The following is a 15,888-nucleotide window of genomic DNA, read 5'->3' as shown; positions in this document are numbered from 1 at the left end:
GTCTGATCTCCACGACATGAGGCGGGTTTTATATTGCTTTGCCGAACACACATACACAACACTTGATGCGGTTCACATGAAGAGAGAGCTGGTGTATGCTGATGTGATTCCTTCAAATCTAAGACACTAAAGTATGGGCACGCCCTAAACCAACACAAAGAGACCTTCTTAGCAAATAATATAATATGTGTATTAGGGAGGGTGAGATATAAGCAGCCGCGGGCCGTGGAGGGAGTTACGGTGGGGCAGGGAGGCGGGGAGGGGGAGGGGCAGGGTGGAGCCCTCTCCACCCTGCCCCTCCCCCTCCCCGCCTCCCTGCCCCACCGTAACTCCCTCCACGGCCCGCGGCTGCTTATAAGTGTTGCTAACTCTTATTCATTTACAGCATGTTAACATACTGTCACCATTCGCTTTTTATGTACTAGTAACTATGCTGGTAATTTTGCTACTGATAATATGTGTACTTGTATTATCTAAGATACTACGCCTGAGAAGACGGCATTAGTAAATAAACATTTCAAATACACATGTGTTCTTCTTAACTCCATGTTCTGGTTTCTAAGAAATATATAACGACCGACTGTTCATGAGTTCCACGTATCCTGAGGTACTATAAGTTCATATTCTGGATTGTCTAAACATTGAGAGTTTGTTATATCCAATGTGACACTGTACCTAGCTTGCTAAGGGGTTTTTGATTACTAAGGTGAGTTTTGGGGCACCCTAATTCGCCGAGGTTCCAATCCTCTGTCCACAGTTCTGTGTGAGAACAGAAACCCTGCGACAGGGGCACCCCTGAGCCTTGCTGGAGCTTCATCACACTTGCGATACAACTCCAGCAATGCGCCACCTTTACGGCACAGATACGTCACGCATCTGTGCTGTTTTTGCCCCATGATGCGCCGCATTGTAAATGCAGCACACCATAGGTGACGGAACAGCGGCACAGAATGACTAACACATCCCTGGTGATGCGCCAGTCATCATAAATCTATCCTTATGCTTCTTATCTTGTTAGAGATGAACCGCCATATGTATCATCAAAGTTTTTTGCATTTCCTAAATAGCGAACTTTAAGGAATAAATAGCGATTCTTTACCATTCCTAGTTTGCGATGAGCTATTTGCTAATTACAAATTACCCATTCATTTCCATGCAGCAGGAGGCCCATAGGAATGAAGGTGCAATTTGCGATTAGCAATTACCTCATCGCAAATTACGAATTTTTCCGAGGGTGCAGGGGTGTCTCAAGAACACCCTGCTGCACCCCTGAAAAAGAAATTTGGGGGCATATGGCGCACATAAATTTTGAAAACATTCCTTTACCTCAAAAACGATTTTCAACGCATAATTTGAAAACACTGCACATGGGGAAATGACTTAAAATGTCCTTAAGACACATAAAAGCGTTTTTTGATTGCCTTTGCAGCATGTTTCAGTCACCTTTAACATGCCTATGTAACGCAAACATTCAAAATCTAAATTTGCCATGCACAGGTGGGAGCATATTTACAAGCAATTTGCTCCACAGACAAACTTCTTACATTGAAATGGTCAAAATAACATCAGAGACTCTCAATTACCTTATAAAGAAGCAGACACCATTATGTCCTTGTCATCAATATTAAAACCATTGCTTTTTCTCAAAAACGATTTACAAGTCATAATTTGAAAACACTCCACAGCTCCTATGCACATAAAAACCCTGTCAGTACTAATACTTCACATTTTCTCCAATTACAATTTCTCAAAGAAACAAAATCTATTTGTAAAACACTTGAGACAAAGCAACATTTGAAAAACACAACTTTCTTCATAATTTTCTCCTTAAAGCACACTATTTTCTATCTAAATTAAAGAAATCTTTTCTCACCTTAGCAAATACTTTGAGTTTCAAAACAGTCTCAGAAACACACCAATTTGTCTTCAGCAGAGCAAAAGGTATGCACTCCAGAGTCTGCAGCTATCAAAAGCACAGAAATGCTGTAATTCTTCACACATATCTCTCATGTCACCCAATCAAAACTCTTCCCTCACTTTTTTTCAAATCAAAACCCTTCCCCCCTCTGCCCCCTCTCTGCTTTTTCTGCATAGCAACCACCTCTTGCAAGACCTCTGGTGTTTCCAAGTTCACACAACAATGTTGCAATTGAACTCTGAACTCTCAGTGCACCTGCATATCCAGTGCAATCTTTCATTTAATGATTTTTTCTTCACCACTCAAAATACATCTTTCAACGAACTCATCCATGCACCCTAACTTTCTGTTTTCAGCAATCAAAATCCACCAATCACTCTTACTGCTTCATTAACACAGAAACTCCTCAGTTTTTTTCATTTTACACTCTCATTTTTTCAACTGCCATTTCATTGCCACACTTCATCTGACTGCAGGAGAACCTTCTCTCGCCATGTTTTCTGTCTGGATTGTTGGACATAGTTACATCTATTGGGCTCAGAGGTACGCTGAAAACAGGAATTTACCTAACCTCAATTTACAAGATGTGGAAATTAAGTGGTTTGGCCACAGAGGATTAAAATGTCACCAATTGATACCATTGGTGAAAACCTTTATGCATTTGCCAAAACCTGACCTGTTAATTGTGCACTGTGGAGGTAATGATTTGGGCACTTTGACTGGGGTAGGTCTGGAAATGCTTTTAAAGGACACCTTTGAGCAATTGATGGCACTTTTTCCTCAGACTGCCTTGGTATATTCAAATATATGCCAAAGACAAAAATGGAGGTGGTCGAACCAATTTTGTCCACAAATTGAGAAATCGAGGAAGCATGTAAACAAATCTGTTTCAGCTTACATGAGAGACCATGGAATGGGCTCCCTGTACAACAATAACTTGCGTTACTACATGCAAGATATCTACAGAGGAGATGGAGTTCACTTCTCAGATGAGGGCAACAGAATTTTCACTCTGAATTTAAGACTGTGCATTGGTACCTACTTATAAGTACCTAAATGTACCATAAACCCAAAAGCTCTTCTCAGAGCTACCCTACATCTGATCACTCACAATTATTATTTTACTCTAACTTTTTTCACTAATTTTCAAGAAAGTACGCTCCCCAGAACGCTTCCCGGTTCGCGAACCGGGCGCACTCCACGCAAAAAAACTAAAAAAACGATATATTTTTTTTTTGCCCTGCGAGACCCTTTTAAAGCCTCCACATCAAACCTAGGGGGTCAGAGACGATCTACTATGCCCCCTTATGGTCATTTGCCCCTTCGCTTTGGCCTCCTCTTGTCTCTCGATCCTACCGAGAGACAAGATGGCGGCCGCTACGGACTGTTTGGAATGTTTACAGACGCCGAAGAACCAATCAGCTTCGCAAAGCTCCGTAACGCGAAAAGTACGCGAAGCGGAGCGCTGTTACAGATATATATCTTTTTTTGAACGTTAATTTCTCAAAATCCACTGGAGCACATATATTGAGACCTAGCAAAGGCACATCGGGCTACCAGTCCCTACAATTTTGCCAAGTTTCGTGCAAATCCATTCAGCCGTTCGATTATTATTATTATTTTTTTTTTTACCCCGCGGGGCCCTTTCAAAACCTCCACATCAAACCTAGGGGGTCAGCGAGAATCTACTATGCCCCCTTATGGTCATTTGCCCCTTCGCTTTGGCCTCCTCTTGTCTCTCGATCCTACCGAGAGACAAGATGGCGGCCGCTACGGACTGTTTGGAATGTTTACAGACGCCGGAGAACCAATCAGCTTCGCTTCACAAAGCTCCGTTGCGCGAAAAGTACGCGAACTGGAGCGCTGCCCGGTCCGCTGTTACAGATATATATCTTTTTTTGAACGTTAATTTCTCAAAATCCACTGAAGCACATATATTGAGACCTACAAAAGGCACATCGGGCTACCAGTCCCTACAATTTTGCCAAGTTTCGTGCAAATCCATTCAGCCCTTCGGGCTAAAAGTGAGGCCAACCGCCCTATGGAAAACTCAATGTTAAAAACACGTTTTGGGACCCCCCTTTTTTCTCGGCCCCCCCTTGATGAACCCCCCCCAAATTTTCAAGGGCTGCTCAGAAACAAAATGTGCCATTTTCCTGAAAATTTCAGCCAATTCCGTTCACAAACGCCAAAGTTATTAGACATAGAATTTTCAAAAATCCCATAGGGAAAAAATCCTAACTATATATACCTACTGGCGACCGCCAGTAGGTAATATATATATATATATATAAAACCTACTGGTGGTCACCAGTAGGTGGTTATAGTTAGGACCTAGTTACCATAGGAAAATCGCAATATTCTATTCCCAATAACTTTGTCGCCGATTAAAGAATGTTCGCAAAACTTTCAAAACTAATTCTTTGCTGATATCAGCTCCTATGTTGAAAGTTTGGGAGTGATTCGTCAAGGGGGGGCCAAGAAAAAAGGGGGGGCCCCAAAACATGTTTTCTCCTTGTTAATTTCCATAGGAAACTTTAGACAAGGCTACAGGTTGAACGGGTGAATGGAATTACCCCAAGCAGAAGGGTCTTGGTCTAGAAAGCATGCTTTTGTTTATTTGGTGTAAATCCGTTCAGTAGTTTTTGAGAAATATCGAAATTTACAGATATCGATATTTGGGAATTCTGCCATCTGATTGGCTGAGGCGTTTTGCGCACGAGCTTGCTGCTTATTGGCTGTGAGTGGTTGCAGCTAGGAAGTGCTGGGCGCCATTTTGTGATTCCGTTGAAGCGAGTAAGGGGAAACAGGGCAAAAAAAGTGCAAAATAGGAGGGTAGAAGCACTGTAACCTCTGCGGGGTGTTTAGGGTGTGCTACAGAGGGGGTGCGAAGTATTCACACCTACCGGTGTGAAAGTGGTGGGTTATGGAAATTAGGTGAGGTATTGCCTAGAGTCTGTTGCTGCTAAGGTGAGCTGGTGCGGGACTCAGGGATTAAAGCGTGAGCTCAAATTGTGTGTCTTATGCTGTGAATTCATGTGCCGTGTCCGCTGCACTACACCTGTGGAAGTAGTGTCAGCATGTGTTTATACCTACTAACACAAACTACTGACCCGTTCTGGTCTGAAAGTCCTGGGGTACGGAAATTTTGTGAGGTATTGTCTAGAGTCTTCTGGTGCTAAGCTGAGCTGCTGTCGGATTTGGAGATGAAAGCGTGAGCCTAAACTGTGTGTACTATGCTGTGAAGTCATGTGCTCTAGGCGCTGTGCCATACCTGTCTAAGTAGTGTGAGCATGTAGTTATAGCTACTTGAATGAACTTTTGTTTTGAACATTGTAGCTTGTGTATGGTGCTTAGGAGGTGCTATAGAGGGAGTGCAAAGGTAAATTTGCGCGTATCAAATCAATACGGTATTTGTGAAGTGCTAACTACTCACTCCTACAAGTCTGATGGTGCTGGGGCCATAAGCTGAGCTGATGACGGACTCAGGGTAAAGCCGTTGAACTACTGCCCCCTACCGGTCTGAAAATGCGGGGTACGGAAATTAAGTGAGGTATTGCGTAGAGTGTCATGCTGTTAAATTGAGCTGCTGCTGGACTCGGGGATGAAACCGTGAGCCTAAACTGTGTGTGCTATGCTGTGAAGTCATGTGCTCTGGGCGTTGTGCCACACGTGTTCTACTTGTATATGGTGCTTAGGTGGTGTTGTATAGGGAGTGCGAAAGTAAATCAATACGGTATTTGTAAAGGGCAAACTGCTCACCCCTATGGGTGAGTAGAGCCAGGAATCAAAGAAAAAGGTCTGTCCTGCAAAGCGAGATGGTCTGGCCGCTGCGCCCCAGCTGTGTGGAGAATACATTTTGGCGAGGGTCCAGGAGTTGCCGTTATCTGGCCCTAAAATAGTGGGCCTAAGTTGTAAGTTATAGGGTGGCTCTAAAAAGAGCCCTTGTGTTCATTAGTTGGAACTACATATAAGTGCGGATTTCACAGCTTCAAGTTATTCAGGAAAACTCGGTTTCCCTGATCTGTGAAGTGTACTCCACCACTTCTGTAGATATCCGCCATATCAAAACGTATGTTGTTGTTTTAGATGGAGCCCATTTTGTGGTCTCTGAGGTATGCAGACACAGCTTTGTTGACTTTCTTCCGAGATTTTTCAATCTGAGGACAAAATTGTTTGGACCATTTCCACTTCTGTCTTTGGCATATATTGGAATATACAAAGACAGTTTTAGGCAAAAGTAATATCAATTGCTTAAAGGTGTCCTTCATAAGCATTTCCAAACCTATCCCAGTCAATGTGCCTAGGTCGTTTCCACCACAGTGCACAATCACAAGGTCAGGGTGTTGGAGCTGCAAACGGGGTTTTAACCAAAGCCAACAACTGGTGCCACTTCAGTCCTCTCGGTCCAAACCATTTAATGTCCACATTTTGTAAACAGAGGTCTAAGTCAATACGTCTCTGCATACCTCTTGCACCAGAAAACATAGTTATGTCTTATGATCCACACTAGCATTTTGAAGGTATGGCTGGAAGGTATGGAAAGATGTCAGTAGCTCATGCAGTTCCTTCGTAGAATAAGAGAAATGTTTAAAGATGGGGAACTAGTTTCTTTTTACATACAAAACGGTACCTGATTGGGAGATGAAAAGCATTGTTTTTTAAAAGTAGGGTGCACATTCGTTTAGTGGTAAAGCATCTTTGTGATTGGTTAAGAAAAAGCAGTTTGAACGTGAAGTATATATTATAGGATAACATTTGATCAACTCAACCACACCTGCTACTTGCATTTGGGATGCAGTGTTCGAACTTAAAACAATCGTGAACTTTTAACCTGCATGTGCTATTAAATGTTCGAGAAAATGTTGCAAACAAATATCGTTAGGTTTAAAAAAATGGATGAACTTTTAACCTCCACGTGTTGTAGAATGTTCTAGAAAGTGTGTTGATAGAATACGTTGCATTTCTGACTTCTATTTGTACTTGAATATTATTAAAAGTGTGTATATGGAAAATTAGAAAGGCAGTAATAGAGGGAAGTTTTGAAAGCTAAAAGAATCAAGGAACTATTCTAATTTGTTGTTTATTACCTACTGGTGGTTGCCAGTAGGTAGTTATAGAGTTAGGACCGAGTTTCCATAGGAAGAGCATTTTTTGTTTTGCTTCATTGTGTCATTTGATGAATCTTCATGAAATTTTGAAAACTAATTCTTTATTCATATCAGCTCCTATATCTCGGCCCCCCCTTTGTCAAGGGGGAGCTGAGATAAAACGGGGGTCCCAAAACGTGTTTTCTCCATGTTAATTTACATAGGAAAGTTTAGACAAGGCTACAGGTCGAACGGGTGAACGGAATTACCCCAAATTTGGCAGGGAGAAGGGTTTTGGTGTACAAATCTTTTGTTTATTTGGTGTAAATCTGTTCAGTAGTTTTTGAGAAATATCGAAATTTACAGATATTGATATTTAGGAATTCTGCCATCTGATTGGCTAAGGCTGCCAATTGGCTGCGATGCGGTTGCAACATGGAAGTGTTGGCCGACATTTTGCGATTCCGTTGAAGCGAGTAAGAGGAAAAAAGGGTGAAAAAAGTAGGAAAGGAGGGTAGGAGCACTGTAAGCTTTGTGGGGGAGTGCGAAGCGAAGTAGTCACTGTTACCGGTCTGAAAGTGCGGTGTTGCTCAGAGTGACATGGTGCTGATACGATATGGTTCTACACTCGGGTATGAAACCGAGAGCCTCAACCGTGAGGTCATTGATGTAAAGTGATGTGGTCTGGTGTTTGTAGCATACGTGTGCAAGTAGCGAACTACTGACCGCTTGCTGTAAAGGGAGGGGCTCTGGGCGCTGTAGTATACGTGTGCAAGTAGTGTTAGTAGGCGTTAATACCATACAGGGAGTGGGAAACGAACTACTGACCGGTACCGTGCGTTTATACTATACCGGAAGTGGGAAGTGAAGTACTCACGCCTACCGGTGTGAAGACTCGGGGATCAAACTGAGCTGCTTGCTGTAAAGTGATGGGCTCTGGGCGCTGTAGGATACTAGCCGCTGTAGTATAAGTGTGTAAGTAGTGTTAGTATGAGTTTATAGTATATAGGGAGTGGGAAGCGAACTACTCACCCCTACTGGTGTGAAGACTTAGGGATTACACCGTGAGCCTAAATTGTGAGCTCATTGCTGTAAAGTGATATGCTCTGGGCGCTGTAGCATACCTGTGGAAGTAGTTTTAGTTTGCGTTTATACAATATAGGGAGTGGGAAGCGAACTACTGACCCCTACCAGTCTCAAGACTCGTGGATGAAACCATGAGCTCATTGATGTAAAGTCATGTGCTCTGTGTAGTATTCCAATGTAAGTCATAGTAGAATGTAAGTATATAATTCTACTAGAATCTAAGTATGTAATGTTATAATGTAGCGCTGTCATGAGGGGAACCTTGCGGAGTTTGTACATAGTACTGGAGAAGACGGTTGATTTGCTGACTGCTCCAGTTGGTGGCTGTTTCTGGTGTCTTATTTTCCTGTAATAAATCGGCTTATTGGGCCCACTGCTGTCTGCCTCTTCAATCTATACATTTGGAGACAAACGGGAGAAGGTAAAAAGAAGGCACCACTCACCAATATTTCAAAATTGCTTGCGTTGTGATAAAGACCCGTTTTTTTTGTGTAGCTGCTTCTACACATGCCAGGGTCGTTGGCGCATTGAACTATGTCATCCGACTTCTGGTAGGATTTATATTTGTAGATTTTGCGCTTCCTCTGCTTCTTCACTACATTCTGGTCGCTGTACTACACGTGTGTAAGTAGTGTTAGTATGTGTTTATACTAACAAATGCATCATGGTCCTAGGGAGGGCGACCTCTCAGGCGCAGCTCATACGATGTCCCGGGGTGTGCATTCGTGGGACATTTGTGTTTGCAATTAGAGTGCTGGTGCATGGCTTCCGCCCTGTGATAGCAAATCCTTCTTTGACTACTTGAAGCGAGAGGAGGAAAACCTCGTTTCGCTTTAATAGAGGGGATGCTGATGGTAAAAATGGAGAGAAAAAAGCAACAAAAAAAAAAGCGGGGTCTCACCCGTTCATTTAAAAGAGGCCCCTGGTGGGTAATGTTCCGTGGCCAATCCAATTATTATATTGCGGGATCTCTGTAGGACTGGGGATCTTAATGTCACATGTAAATTAGGCGCTGGAGGGCACAGAGACGTTTTACAGCCTAGGGGACTGCCACCTTCCTGGGTATTGCTTACTAATTGTTCGGGTGGTTCGAGGCCAACTGAAGTCCGGGGATCGACAGACTCCAGGGCTTTATTTAAATATGCGGGGTGGGCCTCGGCAGTCCCTTAAGCCTTGGTGGTCCTAGGCAGTGCCTTATTGGTTCTGTAATCACATGGGCATTACTCATGGTGTTATAAAGTAATACACTCATAGAACTCTTGCAGTTGTAGAAATACACAGGCTTCATTTGTGTAATAGTCAGTTAGATTATGTTTGGTAGGTGCACTGTATTATTAGAACGGTTTGCCCTCATAATCTCCTATAAACAGATGATTTTCACAATAAATAATAGACAAGTGTTGTCAGAAAAAGACCTATACACTCAGTTATTTATTTGAAAATGAAAGTAACCTTTATTAAAACACAAATAAATAGAAACGTAAGTTTAATAGAGCAAACAGTATAATGTAAAGAACGTGGGTTGGACTCCAGTGGAAGCAGCGTAGGAAGCCTACAAGACAAAAATGAAACATAAGTATGTGTGCTATGTGGAAGAGGGAAAGAAAGGTAGTCTGAATGAAAGTACGATAGTGAGAATGGGAGGGAGGGGGAGTGGCTGGAAGGGAGAAGGGGAGGGAGAGTCAAAAGAAGAGAGGGAGGAGGAGACAGAGCGCCAGCCTACTGCACCCAGCCCTTAGTGTTTACCCTCCCGTCACCCGTTTGCCTAGGACGCTGGGCTCCGTGAGAAAGAGTGTGGTTCAGCAAGTCCTTAAAATGAAACACATGAGGCCAGAGATTAGGGGCCATATTGTCAAGTTACGGCAATAACATTATCGCCGTTTTAGCGGCGATAAGGGGTTCATAATATACCCTTGTGAATTCCCATAGAAGCCCAGGTTCTGGTGTGAACCTGGGCTTCTATGGAAATTCACAAGGGCATATTATCAAGCACATTGTCGCCAATTTAGCGGCTGTTTCCTGCCGCTAAAGCGGTGATAATATTATCGCCATTCTTTGATAATATGGTCCTACATTATTAGCTATGGGAAAATTGCTTGCCTGCACCTGTGCACCCATGGTGCTGCACCCCAACCCCTTCCCCTACACTGTGCTCAATTGTGGGTCCTGCACACCAAAGCTTCACTGCTCACCTGCCACCACCGGTGTGTCCCATGACGTGTTGGTGCAAGCTTAGAGTCCGGGGTACGTTTGTACGGTAGGAGACCAGGTCTCCAGTTGGGGGCGGTGTCTTGATACCATGATGGAAGGCGTCAGAATGCCTAGGGCATCATTGCGGGGTGAGCTCCCGCTCCACCCTTCTTGGGCCAATTGAATGTCTGAAAAGGGAGAAATAATTTAATGGTGGAACTGTCTGGAGTTAAATGAAGGTTTATTTCAAGCTGGATAGAAAACAGGAGGTTTTTAAAAAAAATGTTTTATTGGGTTCTACAAAGCAAAATAAATTACAAACCTTCGGCACAATGTGCCAACTCAAGCCAATTAGCACGACAGTCGTAATGCAACACATTCACATACATGATGATAATGATACAGTTCCATGTAGGCAATAATATATCACAGAATTAGTATATAGAAATCAGGCCTAAGACAAAGACTAATGTCGCAGCTGCAGCATAAACAACATATCATACCAAGCATAGGTAGATGGGACGCGGGGAGTCAAAAGACGAGACAAATAAAAATGTTTATAGAGAAATGCAGTGTTACGCACCCCCAAATACAGTGCATTTGCAGAATTACCAATCCTATATAACAATCAAATAGTCAATTTAAACATTTATATCGCTGTTTGGAGCAGACAGATCAGAACTCGTGCAAGCCCATTCCAGAAAAGGCTCCCATATGTCTTTTGGTCTATAGGTCGGGGGCATCTGATCCCAAAACAATTGGAGTTGGGTGTGGCCATATGTGACATCTGACAACCAGTCCCTAAACTTGGGCACCCTTTGCCTGTCCCAGCGAAGGGTCACCTGTCGCCACGCATAATGCAATAGGAGTACATGTAGCTTGCGCCGCTTGGGCGGAGTATCTTGTACACATCCCAGCCCTGCCTATTATCTGGTTTACCGTATCAAACACCTTCTGCCAGAATTCATTCAGTCTCGGACAATTCCAAGCCATATGCTTGAAATTAGCTTCTGCTTGTCCACAGCGCCAACACATATCATCATCTCTCAACCGCATTCGACAAAGGCTAATCGGTGTCCGATAATATCTATGTGAGAATTTAAAATGAATCAGCCTAAGTCTGTAGTTTGGGGGAGATCAGACAACTGCCCACAGCAGAACTCCCACTGCTTCTCTGTCATTTGCGGATCCAGTTCTCTATTCCACTAGGCCAGGGATCTAGGCTTCACAATCGGGGATGTACTCTGCATAGTTGTATATAAGCGTGTAATTAGCTTGCGCGCTGACGTCGATTTCAGAACGTTCTCCAAAGCCATCAGCCTCGGGGGGGGGGCCGCCGGAGAATCCACCCATAGGGCACAACACGCAGCACGCAGCTTGTGATATAGGAACAATTCAGTAAAGGGCAAGTACAGCAAGCAAGCGGGGAGCCAGCTCCTCCACATACGCCTTATAAAAAGCAGTTGTGAGACCGTCCGGCCCTGGGGCTTTATTTAGGGGCAGGCTTCGTATCACTTGTGCGACATCTTCCACCAGTATGGGGAGATCCATATATTTTCTGTGCATGTCGTTAAACCAAACCAGAGCTATGGAGTCTAAAAAGTCCTGCATATTTTCTGGGCAGGCCTCCCCGGATGTGGTATACAGAGAAGAGTAAAATGTGTAGAATTCCTTCAAAATCTCAGTTTGACCTCGAATTATACCCCCATTCGCACCTCTCACTTCATGCACAAATGTAGCACTGTTTGCCTGACTCAACATACCCGCTAAAGTGCGCCCTGGCCTATCTCCCTCTCCATATCGTCTAGCATCCGCATATTTCCCCAAGAATTTCACTTCTCTATTTGCTTCTTCCTCATATTCCAGTAGTTTTCATTTCAAAAGTCCAGCCGTGCCCGAGTCTGCCCTGTCTTAGAATCGCCCCTCTATTTCTTTTATCTGCTTCTCTAACGTCGCCACTGTGCCCCTAATAGCTTTAAGGACACCTGCCTGTCTTGCTATGCACTGCCCCCTGATTATGGCTTTAAATGCCTCCCATAATGTGGCTGTAGTGTCCACTGAACCTAGGTTTAATTCCAAATATTCAACGATATCAGATCAAATCTCCTCCTTAAATGCCTCATCTAACAAGGAATGAGGGGGTAGACGCCAAGTGAATGCGCACTGAGGGACCCCAGGCAAGGACACCCTAAGCATGCCAGGGGCATGGTCTGATAAGGACTGTGCCAAATGTGACACATCCAGTGTCCAAGTGGCAACATCACAGGACACTAACCAAAAATCCAATCGGGACTAAGCTGCATGTTGACTTGAAATACATGTCCCTTCTCTACGTGTTGGATAACGCATCCTCCAAATATCTATTAGGCCTCCGTCAGATATAATATCACTCAGGGCAGCGCTGGCCCGTGGGTGTAAGGTTCGGGCTGAACCATGCCTATCGATATTGTCATCAGAACTGCATTAAAATCTCCTCCCCATATCACAGTTTGACAACCTTGTGCTCTAATTTTTGACCAGACAGTACGAAAAAAATCAAGGGAATCAATATTCGGGCCATACACCGCAGTCAATGTTACCTCACCTCCACCCAGCCTTCCATTTAGAATGACAAACCGGCCCTCCGGGTCTACATAAGAGTGTCTACTTTTCCAATCCACTCCTTTTTTTATTAATACAGCCACCCCACGCGCATAGTTAGAGTAAATTGCTGAGTATATTTCGCCCCACCGGCCACTCCTCAGTCGCTGGGACGGGGTAACATTCAGGTGCGTTTCCTGCATGAAACATATATCTATATTGTGCCTTGCTAAATACGCATGCACCAACCTTGCCTTTCTTCCGTCATTTAGCCCCCTTACATTCCATGTTAGGATATTTAATGTGTTTACGCGGGTATCCAGGTTACAATTTCACAGCCATCTCCCACGCCCGATTCATGTATTCAATATATATATATATATATATATATATATATACCACAAGAACAATTCACATACTTCGACTTGTGCATATCGGCATAACTGTAAACAGTGAACTCCCCAAGTCCTCCCACCTCCCACTCCAACCCCCCAATTAGGTTGTAGAATATCCCACCCCTCAATACCAACATGTAGCCTGTAACAAAATATAGGGAAATTTCCCGGGGAAGGCGAACCTGGAATTCGCTAGTGTATGCTAGACATCATTTCTTCAAAAAATAAATCATGAGGACTCTTCCCCCCAGGAGGCCTCCCAGGCACATCTAAACACAGCCCACATTTCTAGTGCGAACATATCAGACAGGTTACATCATAGAGCATGCAGTGCAATAACAGTTACATTTAGCAGGCTCCCTGCATATTAATCATTATCACTTAGCCTATCATCAGATGATTATTTCGCCCCCATCCGTCCCTTAGGTGCTTTACCCCCAATATGTTTTGCAAATTTAAGGGCAGATTTAGCATCAGTGAAATAATGCACAGTGCCATCATGTGAGACTTTGAGTTTAGCTGGGTATATTAAAGAGTATGGTATCTGCGTCTGTAGTAGGAGTCGCTTGGCTGGAAGGAATTCTCTTCTCACCGCTTGCACCGCTGGGGTAAAGTCAGGGTAAAAAGAGATAGTGTTCCCTTTGTGAGTAATCCTGCCTTTTTGCCTCGCCAAGTGCAATACAAGGTCCCTGTCTTGATAGTTCAGCAGTTTAGCCAGTATTGGATGGGGCGTGCCTCCCACTGGAGGTTTTGGACCCAAAGACCTGTGCCCCTCTTCTACCACAAATACCTGAGATAGGTGGGGGTCAAAGAGCTCATGGAGAAGGTCCGACACGAAGTTTTCCATTTTCGACATCGCTGTTGTCTCCGGAATACGTGTAATCCGGAGGTTGTTTCTTCGAGACCTCGCCTCCAAATCATCGTCCTTTGCTCTGATTACTCCTAGTAATTTATCCATGTGCAAGAGTTGTTCCTTTGTTTCATTCTGGAATTTGTGAAACTCCCTGTGCCTATTCTCCAAACCATCCAGTCGGGTTTCGTGTGTTGTCACCTGCTTCTTGACTGTTTCCAGCTGTGCAGATAATGTGTCTAGTTTGGTATCAATGTTGCGTAGACTTGTGCGCATTTCCAACAACAGGGACCTCAGGTCTTCCCCTCCATCTTCAGTGGTCACGTCTTTATCCAAGGCTTCCTGTTCCCCAGAGTTAGTTTCCGTCTGCTTGGCTGCGCGCCTGTTTTCAAATGTGATCTTCGGGTGCCTGGCGTCGGTTTTTCCCATGTCGCGCTTAGCAGCAGAGCGCCGCATTCTCGTATCTTCCGTCTTCCACACCGTAGTGCAGATAGAAGAAAAACACCCAGGGCCACACCTATATATATCCGAGGCGGCCGGCGTCGTTCACTGACTGTACCTCACACAATTTTCACTGAGTCTATCTATATGTCAGTAAGGTCCGCCAGTGTATAAGTGCTCCCCAGCTTCCCGCAATTATGCAGGTGGGCCCGTCCTCTGTCCACTTCACCAGCCACGCTGATTCAATATGCAAGCAAGCAATGACTAATCGGTAGCATCCCGCATGTTCCCAGCATGCGTCCACAGTGTTCACTGAGCAACCAAACTGTTGTGCGTGCAATATCCCTAAAGCAACAGCACCTTCGACTCACTCCTCCGGTCCGGACCCCATTGGATGTCCACTACAGGGGAGTTTGAAACACAATGTGAGGCACACTTTCAATAAGGCCAAAGTGTCTAGCTTATTGCAGTGCACAGTATATCAGGGAATCAGCAACTTGCATGGTTCCAACCTACATACAGTTTTAGTGTTTGCCGTGGAAGAACAGTGGGTCCCAGAGACATAAGGCGCCTGCCATCAGTAGAAGCCACAGCTCAATTCAGACTCTCCCCGGGTATCTTCGTCCCGCGGCGACAGCGCAACGAATGGTCCCAGCAATCCTTCATCTCAGCCACTCTCCGCCAAATCAGCACTGCCTTCCCTCCACCTCCAAGCAATCCGGGTCATACACATGTGTCGGCAGGTCGGGCACTCTCCGTTCCACCCGGCAATATCCAGCACTCTCAAAGACTTAGTTAACCTGATGGGCCCCGCATAGTCCCGGCTCGATAGCTTACACAGCCGATGCATCCAGGCCCCTCGTTAGCACTAGCGGTCTCCTCCTTACCCACTATGTCGGAGCGTTCAGTGCTTCGCTACGAGCATCCAGAATGGCAGCACCAGTCACCCAGGCAGAGCATAAAATGGCGGCCGCTTCACCTCCGAGCCTTCAGCAAGTTCGGCTCCACGCAACACATATAAGCCGCTCCCTAGACACCCTCCGATGTCTACCAGCATGGCCACATTACTGCAGGTAACCGCCGGCTCCGATCTTTCTCCGTGCCGCAGGCCTCGAATCCCGGGGCTCAATTTAGGACGCAGCCCGGTGCCTCACCAATCTCCCCTCACGCACCGCAGCCGCTCCAAGTTTTCTGCCCCTCCTTACTTCGGCATAGATGCCCCGATCTGCACACAAAAGGTGTCGCTGTGTGCCATAGGATTTCCCCCGCCAGGGGAAGCTAAATTAGCATAGTGATAGCCACACTTTTGCAGGATTAGTGAAGGATCTTCGTTCCGGC

Source organism: Lissotriton helveticus, chromosome 10 (assembly GCF_964261635.1).
Source record: "Lissotriton helveticus chromosome 10, aLisHel1.1, whole genome shotgun sequence".
Lineage (NCBI taxonomy): Eukaryota > Metazoa > Chordata > Amphibia > Caudata > Salamandridae > Lissotriton > Lissotriton helveticus.
This window is presented reverse-complemented; position numbering follows the sequence as displayed.